At 37.0% G+C, this 19,848-nt stretch overlaps 1 long non-coding RNA gene across 1 annotated transcript; it reads left to right on the forward strand.

Moving 5' to 3' along the window:
- Window positions 1-1,296: 1,296 nt before the first annotated feature.
- LOC135402380 (uncharacterized) lies at window positions 1,297-14,229 on the forward strand. Its single transcript, XR_010425104.1, has 3 exons — window positions 1,297-1,578; window positions 10,721-10,813; window positions 13,931-14,229. It is a non-coding gene; the product is annotated as an uncharacterized LOC135402380 (long non-coding RNA).
- The last annotated feature ends 5,619 nt before the right edge of the window (window positions 14,230-19,848 follow it).

Genomic DNA, 19,848 nt, shown 5'->3' on the forward strand with positions numbered 1-19,848 from the left:
GGTAGAGTGTTCCAAGATCTCTGTGCTCCCTGTTGGTGGGCATTCATTTACTGTGGATTTAAGCATCTCCAAATTGTATTTTAGCTTCTGTACAAAATATGTGTGGAGATATTAATGTGTTCAAATACTGTTGCAGTATTGTCAAATGCCAATTATAACAATGAAAGGCTTTTTGTTCATACCTGATTTTATGATTTGCAGTTTCCCTCTGAAAAGTCTTTTCTGTTACTGGTTCCTCTAGTTCTGATTACTTTCGATAAAATGAAGAGTGAGTTGACTGACCCTTTTACTATGTGGTTCTTTAGAGTTAAAGCTTAAGGAGATTAGGCACACTATTACTTGAAAAGTAAGATTAGGCTTTTGAGGGTTCAAATGTTAGTCAAATTACAGCATAGCTTGACACGGTTTTGAAGTATATTTTCCAAAGAAGCCAGTTTAAAATTACTTTTGAGTTGTTTTATGTGTGTAAATTAAACAGTTTGATAGAATCACACTTTCTGACATTTTTGCATAGTTATGGGAGTGATCTGTTATACACTGACACTTATTTGGTCTATGTTTATAACAATGCTACTTTTTTAGCAAAAATGCAAGTGAATCAGAGGCAAAACTAAATAACTTGCCTAACTTCTCTGATTTTTTCTTTCTAAAATCTTGTTTACATCTTACCCAGTTTTGGATTTATTGTCAAAAAAGTTTGTTCATGTTTTTTCTCTTGCTAATTTAGCTGATTGTGTGAAATTTTTCACCATCTTTGAAAATCATATCATGTAGGTTTTTAATTTTCTAACCTGTTGCAAAAGATTTGCACAAGCTTTTCTATCAGCTGATTTTTATTATTCATATGTTAGAAGGCAGAGGCTGCCATGCTGTTTGACAGAATCATTAATTTTGAGAAGCCTGTCTTGGCAGCGTTCATGAATATTCTTTTTTGTTTGTTTTTAATTTGAATCCTGTACGAAAGGACTTATACCCAAGAGTAGCTAAGTTCTGAGCAAGTCAATATGCGAGCAGATAGTCCTCTCTTCTTACTGGTGATACCTAGTTCTGAGTGCCCTAAGCTCTTCCTTCCATCATTTAACTACTAATAGGCTGTGGCGGAAGAGTTTTATGATCAAATGCAAGGAACCCATATATTGATTTGCTGCCAAAAGATGGGCAATTTTTGAGTTTACAGTGTAGAGTTGACTTCAATGGGGGAAACGAATGTTTTCTCTGTCTTTAGCTGTTAGTTTTTGGGGGGCTGTCTTTTCTTTCTTTTGTTTGTTTGTTTGTTTGTTTGTGTTTTGTTGGGTTTTGTTTTGTTGGGTTTTTATTAAATGAAATTGGATAGAGCTTTGGATCTTAATTCTTCTGCTGAATTTGTTTGCAGTTAATTAACCAGATGAAAGCAATCACTGGGCAGGGAGGCTTGACTACTGTTATTTATGAAACTCAAAAACTCTATTGAAAGGAAAGATATCATTGTCACACTTCCTCTGCCCTTCTGATATGGCTCTATTTACTTCCAAACTTGAAACAGCTTACACTTGAATATCTGTGCTGGATTCCTCTGAGTTGCTCTTGCTTTACGCTGTGGTAAGTAGTAGAATCTAATACTGTTTCTCTATATTTTGTGCTCTGAAGGTATCAATAAGATATAAACACTTATTAATGTATTTTTTTTCCCTTTTAGTGGTAGCAATTTTAAATAATTGCTGACAAAAAAAGAAAAAAAAAATCCCAGCGTGTTTTTATATGTTTCTTAGTGAATGGTTTTGACTAAAGCATTTACTCAAATTTCCTTAGAGCTACTAAGCATAATAGAGATCTCCCTTGAGGGATCAGGAATGCTGTGCTGCTTTCTCCTGGTTGCTTTTTCAGAATAAGTCTTGCACCATATGCCATTAGAACCGTGGTGAGAAAGTTCTTTCTTATGTAACATGAGTGTTCTACAGTACCAACGGGTAATGACTTTTTTGATTACCATAAACATCAAGGAAGTACATATCTAAAGGGTAGAAGTGACTGCTGGCATTTGAAAAGAGCTTCCATGGTTCAACTTCTTGGTTATTCTTTTGTTTTGTTTTAGGAATGTCTTGTCAGTCATCAGGCTCCGGTTATTTTAAGTAATGGTAGATATAAGTGCACAATTGCTGTCATCCAGTTCTGGAAAATAGCACTTGAGAGTCTCCCTGCTTGCCTTCCAAGTCATTATTTAGGTAAATTAATAAGCAAATTCAATGTTACTGTAGAGAAATAAAGTTCAGCGTACAAAGTTATTTCAGTTACTGCAAAATTTATAAGAAAAAGCTCTTATGCAATATAATAGTATAATATTTGCAAATTTGTTGTGTCTGTTTTAAGGGGGAAAATCACATTACCCTGTCATTAAACTGTGTTGATTTTCCAGAATGTTCTATTTTGAACTGTCAGTGGTCGGTTCCCGTGTCTTTTCCATTTCAAATCTTTCCTCGATTCACAATTTGAATTAAAGATCTGGAAAGAACAAGGCCAACTGAGAGAGCTGCTTTGATCAAGCTGAAGGGCAGAGACTACAACTTGGAGACTGAAGCTTTGGGCTCCTTGAACACGTACTTTCAGTCCGAGGCTTCATTTGTAAAGTTCACTGTCCATGCCTGTTAGCAGTGAAAGTCAAGTCTTGTTGAGTGTCTGTTTGCTAACACAGCAGGAGGTACATCAGTTGTCTGAGTAGGGCTGCTGTCGGTTCAGCTGACATGTACAAGAAGCAGCATGCCTTGCAGAAATGAGTGTGTGATAACTATACAGTGAACAAAATATTCTTAAGGCATTAGGAAACTGAACATATCTCACTGTGTTATACTTCATCTTCGCAATTCAAAATGACACATTTTTATAAGTTCAGCAGTCATAATGGAATACGTGTGTCTGGCCCTGTGAACATAACCCTTTAAAACCCCTTAAGTTTTATGGACTGCTTTGCAACACAGACCTCTATAGAGACACTTTTGAAGGAGAGGGGGAAAACCCCTGCTCTGCTAAAGTGTGGTTAGAAGGAAGCTCCCCCCCTGCTATGTTTGACTCACAGAACTTGAAGTACTTAGTGAAATGAATAAATATCAACTGAGAGGTTTTTTTCCATCTTCATAATTTTGTTTCCTTCTCCTTTTTTGTTTACACGTCCATTCTAGTGTGTGCTACCTCAGCATTATTATTACTTCTGAGTTGGTGTCCTTACCAGCAAGCTCTAATCTTTGTCTCATCATTAGCAGCCTGCTGTGAATCTGTTCTTCAGCTAATGGCTTTTGGTTCATTTCCTCAGTACATGTACATTTCCTCAGTAATACTTTCCCCTTGGAGTGTTACTTTTTCCCCCTTAGTGTTGTACAATAATTAACCCTTTTGGCCAGTATGCTGAGATCACCTCAAATGCTACTCATAAGCCCCTCAGGGATGTGAGGAAACAGATGCTACCAGCACTTTATCATTTAATTATGATTACAGATGTTTTTGCACTCAGGAGACTTGCCTATCTTGGTAGTACATTTCCCACCCAGTCAGTCAGCAGAATGTGAAATATGTTTCTGGGTTGCTTTTGCAATACAATGTTGAGTTACCTCCCAATAGGAAGAAGCAGATCAGGTAGTTTTTTCTACAGTCAGAGCAGTGTTAAATTACCTAACTCTGTGTTGAATTGATTTCCTAAATTATTATTATTATTATTGTTGTTCCTCTTCTTCTTCTTATTATTATTATTTTAAAGTCCCAAGTTACGTGAGGGTGAATCTATAGAAATATAGCTATAGCATTTATATATTTTGGGGAGCTGAGTGATAGCTTGGTTCATCCCTTGCATGATTTTTCTCCTCTGATTTTGTCTCTTTAAAACACATTTAAATGTTGTTCTTAATATTGGTCTGTGCCTTTAGATCGTTTTCTCAAATTAAGTTTAATGAATTGTTTCATGTGGAGAGTGGAAATAAGCCCATGGTAAGGAAAATCACCGTAACAGTGAACATATGAAATGGCTCAGTTTAAATTGAGAGGCAGCCAGACAAGTGGACCAGCTTCACCATACTTTGCCCTTCTAAAATGTGTATGTGGTGAAGCTGTTTCCAGTCTCATTTCTTCAAGATACTAAGTATTGATTTGAAAAGCATTTAAGTATTAGTGGAATTTCATTCTTTGCTAGCTTGAGGTGCCAAACAGTATTGTATCTATGCTTCACTTTGTCAAGGTAGGGTTTCAGAAAATGAGAACTCTGCTGAGGAGGATCAGCTCTGTGGGTGGATCTACGGCAGAAATCAACTTCCATTCTTCACTGACCTGCCATGATGTGTGATCACATGGTAATGTTTGCACTTTATTATTTCATCCACGAGAAAGCATTAAGAGAATAGGAATTATTAGAACAACACTAAATGGTCTGAAAAGAATGTAGACCTATTATGTTAAGCTATTTTAAGAACTAGTAGATTTCATGATGTTCCTTCCATCTTTCTGCCTTTACTGTACAAATATTTTAGTTCTGGTTGAGTGACTTAAAAGCTGTAAAAGTAGACTTTACTAATTAAAAAAATAATTCTTTTCACCAGCCCTTTTAATCAAGAAGAGACATCTGAAGTGCCTGGTTATGGTTCCGATTTCATTTGCAAGTCATTGGCCCTGCTTCATTCAATATAAACTGTAATGTAGAGGTCATGGAGATGAAATAACATATTTAAAAATTATAATGATGCGGATAGAATAGTAGGATTATATCACATTTCTGCAATCTAAATTTTTTGACTAATGTAATGAATCGGGAATTGTTTTTGTTAGAAGATAGAGGTCTTTGACCTTTCTTAGACTTGATTAACTGAGATGGTAATTTTGAAATTGACGGGACTAGTATTTAATTTCTTCCAGTGTTTTGTTTATAATTAAATACTAACACTTCTAATGACAATTTTAATCAGCCCAATCTAAAAATTTCTTATTGTAATTTTTCAACCAGATTTGAAATACTGGTACTTGTGGTGCCAGAAATTACGTATTTTATTTTGGTATTTGTGGACCTAATTGTTTTGTTGTTGAATGAGACTTTGCCAAAGGCCAAAATTAAGAGGAAAGGTGAAAAATGAAGATTCTAAGCTTTGATTAGAAGAGCTTACTTCATATTGGCAGGCAGAATGTTTGAAAGTTGCATCCATGAAAGCAGTGTCCATAATATTGGCTGCTTTCTAATTGTACCAAACCTTTTGGAACATGACAGATGTGGTTTGTTAAAAATGAGTATGCATCGATAGCACGCAGGATGTGTGTGAATAGTTCCTATTCTCAAAACACATAGATATGAACAGTGGGATTCAATTACTCCAGTGCCAGACCCTAGTAGAGTTTTAGGTGCTGCCAGTGGCATGTCCTTCTCCAGAAGGCTATGGCTCTCTTCCATCCTGTATTACGTGTGCTTACTGAGAGGGTCTGAAAAGTTCAGAGCTTAGACTGCGTAGTATCAGAAGTTAGTTACTTTTTCATGGTGACCATCTTGTTTTTATGCTGTTACCTGCTCAAGCTGATATACCCTAATGATGTTTCCTAGGTAATGCTTTAATTCCCCTGAAATTGCCTGAATGCAAATGTCTGTTGCAGCTTCATAGTCAGGTGCACTTTTCTGTGACATCCTTGGGGTGATTGCGAAGGAGCAGCGTGCCAGTTCTGGATTGGGTGCAACGTGCTTCTGATTCCAGGGTGGTCGTGTCATCTTGCCTGGTGTTCTTGTTCGTTGAGAGCCTGAACTAGAAGGAGGTTGAGAGATGCTGTTGGACCAGTTGCATGCTGTGGTTCAATGCAGGCTCGTTTCACCTCCTCACCTCCCTCATAAGTATGCATTGACTGAAGTTAAGTGTGCCCTCACAGCTCTCCTGGAGGAGCCACCCGCTCACCTCTGCTCCAGCTTCAGTCACCCCTCCTTGGCTGGGAGGGAAGTTGTTAAAAAGAACGTTTCTCCCTCTGCCATTACAATCCACTTAGTGACATAAGAAATGTCACTCATGATGATTAACATTTTAAAGCAGTAAATCTTGAAGGTCAGTCTGAAACAGAGGACAGGGAATGCTCGTGGCTTTCCTTCCCTGCCTGCTTCCCAAGAGGAAATGAATTGCATGAAAGTAGTGTTGGCAGGGTAATAATGACACCTTGCTTTTCCATTATTTTCCATCAATAAAAAGGGTAAAAATTATTTGAGACACATTTCATGTAAATATAAAATAAATAAACAATTATATTTATGCACTATATATATATACACTACATATATATATGCACTACCTTGACTTATTACTGTATTCTCAGAAAAGAGTGCTGGTGCTTAAATCAATGCGCTGTCTTCTAAGAATGTCAGATTGCTCTGTAGAACTCATTAATTAGACTATTGAAATGATACAGTAAACATGAAGAAAACTCAGTGCATAGGAACAGGGGATTTTTTTTTTAATAGCAAAAAATGCCCCCTCTGTAGAACCCCCATATTACATAAGTCCTCCCTTACAGCACAAATCTTGCTGCCTCCCCTACTCCCCCAGGTTTCTTGCTAAGTGCATTCTGATACCACATTGAAACATAAAATAGGTAGAATCAAGCAGCCACCAACTATTTATATGCTAATATATATCCCCCAAGCTGAAGTAGGCACCTAAAGCCTATTGCTGCTACTAATGATGGCTATGCTCTAACCTCTATGGAAAAAAAGAAAAGTATTTTTCCTTCCAAAAACAACTCAGTTTCTGTAAGATGAAATGTAATTATCTGTTATCAGATGTCCTTTAAAAATGGAAGGCCTATTTAAGCTGCTAAAAATATTGAAGGCCTAATTCCACCATAATAGCATTTTAATTTCAGCAAATCACAGCTCTATTGTTACAGGACATTTTGCTGTAGGAATGTGGTAAGAGGTCCATCTTAGCTTTTTAAAGAAACATTTCCCTTTCTTTTAGACATTCAGTTAAATCTTTGAAATCATCTAACCTTTTTGTGACACAAAATTTACTTACTAAGTGAGAAAACAATGGCCATTAGCATCTAAAAGACTTTGTTTTAAAAAGTAGTTAAAGTTTAATTGATTTAGGTATGCTCTGCAGAATATGTTTTGGCTGTTGGATTACTCATTTAGGTTAGAAAGCTAGAGTTTAATTCATTACTGTTTTCCATTTAAAATACTTATTTAAAATGCTAGACAAAGTTGGTGGAAAGTCCTGCTGTAACTGGGTCTGTGAATTGATGCTGACGATCATTTGAAGAGTAATGGCAAAGGCAGGGGAATGCAAGGGGTCACTGTTTTCTGTTATCAACAAGTACATTAACTTTTCTATATAAAATTGCTTATTTATCAACGCTTTTATGTTTCACATACATGAGTGATATAATTTTAGCATCCTCATTTATGTTGATGATTTTGTACTGTCAAGGTGGCTTATACAAAGCTATTTTGCCAATAGGTACCTGGTGGTCTAGTGGTTAGAGTGCCTGACTCTCACCACTGCGACCCGGGTTCGATTCCCGGCCCCCTGGGCAGGTGGAGCTCGTCAGCCTTGGTGTAGGCAATCCACCTAAGAGAAGGTCACTCTAAACAAACCTACATCCTGGGGACCTCACTGCCACTGTCCAAGCTTTGCTCTGCCCCGGCAGATGAACCTCAGGACTAAAGGGTGGGCTCAGTTCAGCGCACGCTGTGTCTCACCTAAAAAATCCACTGCGCAGGCTGGAAGGGTTAATGACCTTTCCCAAAATCTTCGCTCGCGAAGACTGGCCATTCACCTCAGAAGTCTTTTTAAAATGTTGAGCTTTGCTTCATATTTTCTATTGCACCCTACTCTTGCTTATCGTAATTTTTGTTCTACAGGATCAGATGAAAAACTTTGTGTCCAGGCTTCATTATGATGTCCAGTGTGATTATAAGAGATTTTTACCCAGCATTCACTAGCATAGGGACTTCTGGTACTGTGACACAGTTTCATTAGCCCTGATGCTGAACCTTATTGATACTTGCATTTGAATGCCAAAATCTGAAAGAAAAAATACAGCTTTCTCTCACATCAGAGAAAACAATATATAAAGATATTTCCCCACCTGTTTGTCTGCTCTGAACTTTATTTGGGAGTAAGATCTTTAACTTTAGGTAGTCTCTCCTTCTTTGGCATAGAATTCTAAATTTATCATGTTACTGCTTTGTGTTTTCACTTTCTGGCTTTTCACTTGTTTGGTTGCTAGTAATACATAATGCAATTTTAAACCTCCTGTAACTTGCTTAAAACATATTATTGTGGTTATACAATTCAGCTGTATGAGATTTGTTCTCATTATTGTGAGAGGTACATTAATTAAAGCTCTTTCAGAACTATATAGGTCATATATAGTGCAAATGCCTCTGTATATTTGCAGAATAATGATGATAATACTGGGGAAGGAACAACAATAACAAATTGTTGAGACAAGTTCTGCTACCTCGGGTGGAGAAGCAGCATTGAGAACTTAAACCTGTGACTATTGATGAAATGTTTCTGCTTTCAGATTTTTTTTAGAGAACTTTAGGAACATGATGAAGAAAGCTACACAGCACTTTGTTCAGTAGGATAATTTACTTTCTTTGTACATTTTTTTATTCTTCCCTTCAATTCACCTTTCACTGAAAATATGAAGTCATACTTTCATTTGCTCCATAGATTATCTTCTCCAAGTTAAACTTGTGTTTTTAAATATTGACCTACACTGGTTGTATTCAGACTATTGATAGGCTTAAACGTCTGTCATATTGATATGAACTGAAGCAAAATGTCCTTATACCTGCTTTTAATATGTGTGGTTTTATGGCAGTAGGAGTGACAAGGCCAAGGCCCCTGAGAAGAGCTAAGTCTGCTCCTGTCAGATATGTACCCAAACTCTTGTGCTTTCTGGATGGTGTTGTGCATCTGCGCATAAATCATGTACCAAATTACAGGTATCTTGAAATACATAAGTGGAAGAAGCCTGCTTTTGATACATGGCAAACTGACTAGTACAGCCTGCAGGTTGTCTTCTCTAAAATTGTCTCTAGAGAGTGATGGTTGTCTTCTAACCAACAACACTTGTTAAACCTGAAGCTAGAAAAAAGATCAAATCTCTAAACAGAATAAAAAGATTCTAGATCTACAGCTTGTAGGATTAGTACTGTCTTATTTTGCAAGATATAATAAATAGGATACAGTGTGATACATACATGAAACAGTCATCATTCAGTTAAAATCCAGTTATTGCAGCACTGAAAACAATAGCAGTGACTGACCTGTATAGCCATGGCATATAGCTATATGAAACAATCTATTTAAGGTAAATCAGCTCCCACTTAAATGACTGTAATAAGCATCCTCTGAGCAGCTCTACCTCTGGGAGTGCCATTTGTCACAGTGTAATAAAAAATTGTAATGAATAATAACACCTAGCTATTCTACTGTTCTATTCTCATGTATTAGGAGAATGATGTGTTCGAGATGAGCATTGTAGTGTTTTGTTTGTTGGTTTGGTTTGTGTTGGTTTTTTTTTTCCCTCCTTTACCTCTCCCCACCCTACCAAAAACTACATGTCTATAATGTGTGCAGAATGAATTCTTCTTGCCTGGAAGGTTTGCGTTTGAGAGGTAAAGACTATCTCTCTAATTCTAATCTATGTTTTCTCTGCAGTTACCAGCTAGTGCTAGTGTAGCTGATACTGAACAGGAAAGTGAACAGAAAGAAAACTGTTATTCTGTAAGGGGTGTGGGCTTTGGCCCAAACCTTAGCAAATGTGTAAGAATGCAAAATTGCAACAAAAAAAAATTTGTTAGGGCTCTAAACAAGATTTTACGGTTTCTGTTCTCCTTAATGCTGATGGCTAATTTTCATTCTCTAGCAGCAGTCGCTATTGTCCCTGCATCTCTCGCGTCAAACACCTAAACCCACACCTCTGAGTTTATTGATAGAGATGTCCCTGGAGTAAATCTCACTGTAGTTACTTACCTGTGACACCAGACAACGGGAGAGTTTAAAATATATGGAGGGGCTGGCACGTTGTCATTCTCTTGGTTGTCCAGAATCTCTTTTTTCCTTTGCAGACATAAGATTCCAAGAAGTGAAGTCCTTATCTCCAGGGCTGGGCTGCCCTTCTCTTTGTGATGAGCTGGGGTCCTTTAGTTTGATACTCAAGTGTTGCTACTCATATACAATGTAAACTAGATATGTATCTTAGGAAAGTTAATATAATTTCATACTATGCAGACTAATCGGTATAGTAGTTAAGGAGTGAGATTTTTCCCAACAGTTGGAAGCACACACCTGCCCTGTAAACTGGATTTTGTCTGTTGCATTCTAAATGAAAGAGTACTTGCGAGCAGGTTTTTAATGGGTTCTTGGTTTTATTTAAGAACTCACTCTCTAATAATTTCCCACAGTAAGTCAACTGAACTTTTGGCGCAGCTGCAACTTCTCCTTTGCCGTGAGTGTGATGATGTCCTGGTCCCAGCTGGGCAGAGTTAATTCTTGCAGTAGCCAGGTGCAGGCATGGCCGGAACCTGGAGGTTATTCTGTACCACTTCACATCATTTTCTGGGAGCAGTGGTAGCGTGGCTGTGGTCAGGTCAAATCGCTCTCTCTCTTTTGTACACTTTTTTAATTAATATTGTAGCTGTTACTGTTCATTTTTTTAATCTTGTTGCTGTTTCCAGTAAAATGTTCTGATCTCAACTCGTGATCTTTGCCTTTTGTGCTTCCAGTTCTCCTCTTCAGCCGCTGGAGGTTTCAGTGGGAGCACTAAATTGGAGAATACCATTCCTAAACCATGACAGATGGCCATTCCATCATCTGAGGTATGCTAATAACATTCACATAGTTATCATTCCATTAATAAGACAATTATAACCATTGAATATCAGAAATTTACTATAAGGAGCAACTATCACTTGCAAATGCGCTGTTACAGCTGAATAAGCATATTTCTTCACTTAAGTTAATAAAACACATCTAAGTATTACTTTAATTTTGATGATGAATGAAAAGAGTGAGCCATTAACAAGCCCTTTAAAAGCTACTGACTACACTAATACCTTCTGTAAATGGAAATAGCACTTTTTAATCAAGTATTTAAGGTTATATACTCACTAGTAAGTGCTGCTTTGAGCATTAATAGTGAATCTTTCTGCGCTGTAATGAAAGATAAAAGTAAGAATATAATTTCAAATGGCTAATTATGCTGTTTTATAGGTCAAGTTATTGAATTAATGTGAAACTACCCTTTTTTTTTCATATTTTTTCATTTTGATCATAAATGGGGGTCGCTGTGATTACATTGCATTAAGGGGAATTCAAAGAACAGGACTAAAATGATAAGGAATTTGCTCTAGGATGACCCTGCTTGAACAGGAAGGTTGGACCAGATGACTCACTGTGGTCCTTTCCAATCTGACTGATTCTGTGAATTATTTTCATGTCTTAGAAGATCTGTACTTTGAGGGACATTTTGAGGATAGGAAGAAAACATTGCTATTGTGACATATGTTTTGCTAAAAGTAACCCTCTCTGGTGCTGGAAATGTCTGTTGTTAAGATTTAATTGCTATGAAATTACCTTTTTAATAAAGTGGACTTGAAATTTTGTATGCATAATTCTAACATCAAATGATGTATTTTTAAAGAGTTTTAGGGTAGGGGGAGAACCCCACTAGGAAATTGTGATCTTTTACAGCAAACAACAAATCCCAGATCATCAGATTTAAAATCTGCCTTGTTGTCCCTCCTGGAGATCCTATAACTGTCCAACGGGGCACTGCAGTCAGAGGTCTCATCCCACCAGCTTTCACATATGCCAGTGATGTCAAATCTCTGGGACTGGGCCAAAGCTTCAAGCTCCTCTTGTTTGTTCCTCGTGCTGCCTGCATTGGTGTGGAAACGTTGTAGGTGTGGTATATTGTAGCCAATACCTTGTGAGGCAGATTGAGGGATCCCGTGAGTGTTCCTTTCTCAAGTTTTGGCACACCATCCTATCACTCATCACTGGTGAACCTGGTTTTGTCCCCTTCCCCATTTCAAGCTGGTTTAAAGCTCTGTCAATGAGACCCACTGGCTCCTGTGCTAGAATTCTTTTTCCCCTCTGAGAAAGGTGTAGCCCATGAGATGTCAGTAGACCAGGTGTTGAGTAGATTTTTTAGCAGAATTAGTGGGTAAGCACTCAGGTTGCCCAGGAACCTGTGGCATCTCCATCAAAACCATCCTGGAAAATATTTGATCAATGTGATTGCATTTTAAAGTTGACTCTGCACAAGGCAGGAGTTTTGAATACATGACCTCCTGGAGTTCCTGCAATCGGAGTGGGTTTCTTTTGTATTTTTACGAGCATTAGTCTGCATTTATTGAATTGGAGTGTCTGCATTTAAACTTTGGGAATCTTCCTGGTATTCCTGATGCTTGAATTCAATCATTTCCTTAATTCTCTTTCTGAGAAGGTGGAAATGTCTCAGTTTGTCTAACCGCACCCCTCCCCCCAAAAAAGAGGAGAGAGTTTCAAAAACTTAGAATAAAAATAATAATAGCTAAAAACCAAACAAACAAAACCCATGAAATTCTACTGAAGTTGGTGGTGTGTAAGTGAAGGGAAAGAAATGAAGGCAGGCAGAATAAATATTTAGATGCAAATGAGTTAAATATGTTTTACAGCAAGGGATTGGATCAAACACAACTTGGATTACAAGTCCCAAAATGATAGGTCATTATCACAGCATGGCATATTATTTTTGTGATGAGGGCCATTTATTCTCAGAAGTTAAGAAAAAAAATGGCCCTTTTTAATACTGTTACTAATAATAAATAATTGGTTATACTGAGACTGCTTTGCCTTTAATGCATTGATTTAAAGCTGCAGTTCACAGTAATTCTCACCTTAAGTGGGAATATGAGGTTTTTAGTACTCAGATGCTTTAAAAAAAAGAAGAGAAAGAGAAGGAAAAAAGAAAGAAATCAGTAACATAATACTTTTTAACATTTCCTGAAAACTAGAATTGCCTGAAAAATCCTTATTCCTTAGATCCAATTCATAACTTGTACTTCATGACACAGAGATTGATGTGTAACTGTAGCAGAGGTGAGTCTGCCAGATTTTTGAAGTGTGGAAAAATGTGAATCCAGGAGCTGTTTGCCTTATTTAAAATAGCTGGATAAGGGCTGAGTAAATGGGAAGCATGTGAACATTTAACTAGAGATGCTGCTATGAAAAAAGCTTCCAGACAAATGATCTGCTTTTCTAAACCTAGCCTTAGATACTGCAGTTATGACACTCAGTGATGTAAAAGGTTGGTTTGCTTTTCATTATGTGAAAATTTAAATGTGTAATAAAAAAATTGCCTGTAAAGTAGTTTTTATATGTAACATTTTATTTTAAAAGAAGAACTAACAGGAACTGCCCATAATAACAGAAAATGTGAATTTCAGATGGTGAATAATATACAGAGAGTTTTATGTGTAAATATGCAAAAAACTGCTGGCAATTTGATGATTTTTAAAATATTTTTTTATTTTTTCTTTAGCATTTGGATATTTTGGGGTGGATTTTATTTATTTTTTTTATGTTCACAGCTGAAAAGGTCTGAAGCTGATTCAATTTGACATCTTAGTCATGAAACAAATGTTTGAATAAAACAGGCTCGGGGGAGATAAGACAGTACCAACAGTTAAATTTACCAAATTTGCAAAAAACCTATGTGTTACTCTGTGAAATTATCTGAATTTCTGCTCGTAGTAAGCTGTTTTCAAATGGCATAAATATATTTAAGAAAAAATAGTAATAGTATATGATCCAAGAGATAAAAGGATGCCAGCTTTTTTTTCTTATTTCCCTCTTAAAATAGATTTGATGCTGCTACTTTTTCAGAGAAGTGTTTTCCATCTCACAGATGATAAGACAGACTAGTTTTTTCTCAAATGTTTCTTCTTTAGGTGGACAACAGTGTGAAATGTGGCCAAAAAAAGTCAAGATACAAGAGACTGCAGCAGAAATTTTGTCATCCTTAAACTGTCACACTAGTTAGTCATTATGTGTTGAGCAGAAATAAGCAAATGCAAGATGGAAATTGTTCTACACTGTTCAGTGTAGACTAGCATCCTTCTTTGTGTTAGTGGACCTTTAAGATTTGTTATCACAGTTATAAGTCTAACAGACAGCAGTCCCGTAGCATCACTTCTGAACAATAAAATACCATTTTGATAAATTATTGTCTACACTGAAGTGCCCCTTCAAGCTTAAGCCTTTTCCTTTCCCTCTCCCTACCAGATACACAAGCTCTTGGGTCCATATATTATTCATTACAATCAAATAAGACACAGTGGTGGCTCAGTAAACTTGCTTTTCATATAAGAATTGATTTTATTGAGTAACGCGCAGTGCAGACCCTGCTTCCAGCAGCCAGGGCTGAAATGAGCAATTCTCTCATTGTAATAATGTGCCTCTGTCATCTCCTTATTATCAGCATGATAAAAGATGAAATATTCACAGATGCTGCCCTCCTAACCTGATCACAGTTTGATATTTGAGCTTTGGAAATGAGTTTTATAGGCTTTAATATACTCCTTGGCAGAGTGACCCCTGAAATTTAACATTATTACAAAGCAGATATTTAAAAAGCTGGGGACGCAAATTACATCAAAATGAAAATATTAAGGAGTATTACGACTATACCTAGTGAGAACTTGCTACTGCTGAAACCGAGGATGCCATAAAGCTCAGCACACTGGTGTCAAAAACATCAGAAAAAAATAATAACAGCCCAGGCACCTTGACTTCAGTTATTTTATACATAGGGCTAAACTAAATTACTAGAATGAGTTTTTTTCTATAGGCTGGCTTTCCAGGAAGAAAAGGCACATTATTCTCAACTTCATCTGCAGCACCCTTCACAGTTCTTTTAAAATGCACATTGTTTCTTTTCAAGTGCAAACACCAATAAAAAATACTTAAGTGTAGTGAAACCAAAGATTACACTTGAAAAAAGAATAAGCCAGCATCACTAGGTGGAACATTTTGATTCCATTTCCATTGCTATCACTGTTTTGATGGACAAGTTTCTGCCAAAGTCTGGGACATGAAGAGCTAAGGAAGTTTCCTAAACATGAAAATGGAGGAATGTACAACATGTATTAAAGATCTTTCAGTCCAAATAGTAGATTGTTAAAGTTAGGAAATAGCAAATTTTAAATCCCTGTAAAAATGATTTTACCAGAAAGAAGAACATGTAATTTATTAATTTACATAAATCATCAGTTAAAGGATGACAAAAAAATGATAAATTATAAGGAAGGGGATGAAATAGTTAGGTCTATTTTATTAGGTTTGCTTAGATGTGCATAAACTAAAGAGAAAAAATCTTACAGAATATTCTGCATTTATAGCCATTGACTTTCTCCTGATTGCAGTGATCATTAGACAATCCTTGTAGGAGAAAAGGAGACTGAAATGTGAATAATGCATGTCGTTCAGTGGTGTGGTGCTCAGTGTATTTGAAAAATGGGGTGGTGATGGTGGAAATGTTTCTTCTTTCTGTGATGGAGAGGGTTTCTGTTGCTGTTTTGTGGAATTTTTGTTTGTTTTAAACAGAAGCTTTTAATTACCTTCTGGAGTTCTTGTTGACTTCAGTATGGCTGCCTAAGTGCATGAGCTGCATACTTTTTTTTTTTTGTTCATAATTAATGATGCCTTTAAGGCCATTATTTAATTTGTACTTACATCTTGGCTTTTTAATCTGTCTGTGTACTGAAATATGCTTAGTTTTCAGCCTATTTACAGTTTTGAGTTACGCATTTGTGGTAATTTGGACATCACCAAGTCAATGTGATTGTAATATCCTCTGCACTGCTCTAGCCAAAGCTCTTGCTAAATTGAGCTCAGCAGGAGCAAGTCCAGTGACCTCATAAATAGTTTAAATGATTGCAAATCAGAATTCATGTAAGTCCCTGTCTCAGTGGGTAACTGTATTCCCCACAAAGGAAGCAATCATCTCTTTCAAATTTCTGTTTGCCCTTTCACTCAGATATGTTTGAAGATAATCTGGAGAGGGACATCTTGCAGAGTCTTACAGAACTCTTACTGGAAATCTAAAATAAGTGTCCTGTGTCCAACAGTATGTTGTAGTTAGAGATGTATGTTTCAAACATTACCCCTACTGTAATGAACTTGCGGCATCATGTGTTATAGTTCCCTAGCTGGGTTTGGCACTTTTTGGCATTGTTTTTTCCTAAATTAATTTTTTATTTTATTAGAAATAGGATTTCCTTTGGTTTTCCTTACTATTCTGTGATCTTTCTTGTTAGTATTGATAGTTTGGAATTGAAACCATGGAGTTTCATCAGCAGTTTTCTTTCAGAAACATGCTATACAGTCATTTTAGTTCACATGGGTGCTTTTTTTGCCAGTCTGCCAAAAGTTGAAAGTAATTCCTCTTTTAGAATTACTAATAAACATATTAAGAATTCTTGCTTCAATTTCTGTACATTACCATGAATCTTGTAAAACAGAAATCCAGTTCTTAGTATTTTTTTCTGTTTTGTCTTATTGAGAACATAAATAGATAAAATTTGTTATGATTATAGACACACTAAACTGCTTAATAAAAGTAAGAATACATCTAGCCTCATATCCTGGCTGTGGTACTGCACAGTAATACATCCTTAGGTAAAGCATAGAAGAGATGTTTTGATTGGTTTGGGGCTCTCTGAGAAAGCAGTTGCACTTAGAGTTTCATACATACCTCAGTAAGAACAAGAAGAAACCTAACATAGAATTGACAGTATTTGTGAAAGGTATTCATGTTAGCTTTTCCCCTCCAATTTTTAGGCAAGGAAAAGAGGGAAAAGAAGTAAAAGCATAGAATCATTCAGGATGGAATAGACTGCTGACCTTTTATGCCTGTGCTCAGATCCTGCAGACTTTTTAGCCATCTGCATATTCACATTTTAGTTGCTTTTTGTCTGATGCTGTAAGTAGCCAGAAAACACAAATAATGTGGGTTGCATCAACTCCAGCTGCTACTGATAATTAAGCAGCTGTATTTAAGATGTGGGGTTTTTTCATATCACACTTACCTAGACATACTTAGACTCAGCAAGTCAGAGATGGACATAGTCTCCCTACTGACATCTTCAGGTCTCTAGAAAATGCAGTCAATATTAGATATGCAGAGCAACCTGTTCTTTGTCTACACAGTAGCTCCTTTTACATATGCTCCTGTGTACCTACCCATTGATCAGAATTCCTGGGAGTAGTTTGTGTTCTGAGACACGTATTTGTTTGGGATTGGAGTTATATTTTGGACCATATTCTTTTCTTGTTCCAGGAGATAGTGACCTCCAGTGGCAGTAGTCTCTTGAAACAGGATCTTCTGACTTCACAGACTATCCAAGAAAAAGTCATGTAGTTTTGTTTTTTTTTTTTTAAGACAAAGCCTATCAAAAAAATGGTGACTAAAAGAAATATTATTATTGAAAACTAGGAATGACAAAGTATGAGCTCAAATGGCAAACACACAACATGGTGTGTTTTCACTGAGATCAGAGTTGAAGATCACTCCTTTGTAGAAGCAAACATGCCCCTTGTTGAGTAGCTACTAAGATCCCTGTGCATGCATAACTCCTGGGGGACTTCTGGAAAAGTTTAGTCCAGAACAAGTCACTGACTGGGAAACAATCCAGCCAAATAGCTGTTACATAGCTACAGCTTTTGAGGACAGAGAGAGGCACAACTGTGGCACAAGAGTCAGTAAAGTGTAAGGTGCTCCTGGGATTCAGTCTGTGGAGGTGAGCCAGGGACAGAACATACAGAGAGGGCAGAGAAGAAATGTACGTCTGCCTGACTGATGTTTAGGAGGCAATACACCTGCCTCTGCACATTGTCTTTGCTGGATCACATCCATGCCTGTGTCCTTGGATGTTTGCAGCTTTGCAGATATCTCTGTGATATGCAGCTGGAGCATCCTTTGTCTTGTGAAGAAGCACAGACTGTTCTACTGTGTGTTAGTGATTGGTGTGACAAGTGTGATAAAGCAAAAGCTCCCTGTCTGTATTGTCAAATAGAAGCAGGACGTTTAGTGGAGGATTTTAAGTCGTTACAAGATGTGCTGCCACTCTCTGTGTGTTTCTCGACTGCCTCAGCGGTAGGGACTGAACAGAGCATTTCCCCTTCCCTGTCACTATAAAAAGCTCCTGGAGGTGCCGCTATTTAACAAATACATGGTCCAAGGGCTCTTCTGGTGCAGCTCACTCAAACTAAAGCAGGAGCAGCACAGCTGAGATACAAAACAAGTTATAGAAGCTTCCAATATGTACTGGAAGATGGTGGGTCTATTTATTTATTTATTTATTTATTTGTTACTTTAAAATGCATTTAGAAATTTTGGCTAATGGCTAATAAAGTAGAAACTTGAACCTCTGATACTGAGAGCAGCTTACAGTAGCTTTCAGGCTGGTTTGTTAAGATATGAGTCATTGTGTAGCTCAGAAACCTTTTTTAAAATTAAACTTTGAGTAATTCTGGCATTTTTGTGCTCCATGTAAATACGAATAGTAAAGTGGAGCTACTTCTGATCCGGAGAACCTGGAATCAAGTATTCCACGAGTGCTTCCATTCTGTTTCTTAAGGTACTGCTTTGGTATTCTTAAACACTATTGTTGGTCTGAAAAGTCAGAAGGAAAGGGGTTTCTGCTGTCGTTATTGGGTACAAGTCCTCTCTTTATCTGGCAGTAATGTCCCCACCTTTTTGTTGTCATAGCCATATTTCTTCCTGGCTTCTTGGCATATGCTGAGTGCAGCAAGAACTTTTGTACCAGTCTTGTTCAAAGTTGGCATTTTGACCACAAATGCTTTTTGACCAAGATAGTTATCATTTGTGAATAGACTTGGAGCCCTAATAAAGAAAACTTCCAGACTGATCAATACTATTGCATGATCTGCTGGAGCTCTTTTGACTTTTGGCACAGTCCTGGCTCTACACAGCTTCCCCATGTTATGGCATCTCAGTAGTTTGAAGAAAGGAAGGCAAAGCAGGGGGAAAGCAAACAAACCAAAAAAAAGTAATCTGTATGAATATCTAAAGCAAACTTTCATATGTAGAATTCCAAGGCATGAAGGAGAAGCTCTTTCTGCATTATAGAAACTAGGAAATACACTTCAGGCTATCCTGTAATTCTCGAATTATGTTTGCTGGCTGATGTCTATCTGGTATGTTGTGAGCTTCATTTATTTTTTTATTTATTGTTAAAGGAAGTGGGTTTCCATATGACTTTGGATTATAAGCACCACGACTTTGTTTTTATTTTTATTCTTTGTTACTTTTGGCATTTGTAAATTGTTGTATGAATCATGGATAGCCAGAGTTCAAGCACTGAAATGTATTACAGAAATGTCTAAGAATTGGTGTTAGTGGCATTAAAGTTATTCTAATAGAAGAAATATGCAATTTATTGTGTCTTATGAGGTAAACTCCCTGGAGAGAGAGAGCAAACAGTTTAGTGTGTCTAGGAACTCTCATTCTTGAGGCTCTTTGTTCTGGGAGACATAGTTAATGTGGAGGCTAAACATATATACCAAAAACTAAAGCCCAATCAAATCAGCAATTAATGTAAGTAGAGGAAGGTAATAGACAGTAAGGCCTTTTGGGAAAGGAAGAGGTGGATATTTGGCTTTGTCAATACCTTGAGAAAATGAGTGCCTGATTTGTTCTTGCTTGAGTGTTCTAGAACAACTGGATGAAGCCTATGTCTCTCTCTGCAGGATCAAAAGTGGTTTCTGTTGAGATCTTTGTTGAAATTTGTTGCATGTAAAATCCACTAGCTATGCTCAAATCTCTGGCAGGCTACTCAATCTCGCA

The sequence above is a fragment of the Pseudopipra pipra genome, chromosome 24, assembly GCF_036250125.1.
Source record: "Pseudopipra pipra isolate bDixPip1 chromosome 24, bDixPip1.hap1, whole genome shotgun sequence".
Taxonomy (NCBI): Eukaryota; Metazoa; Chordata; class Aves; order Passeriformes; family Pipridae; genus Pseudopipra; species Pseudopipra pipra.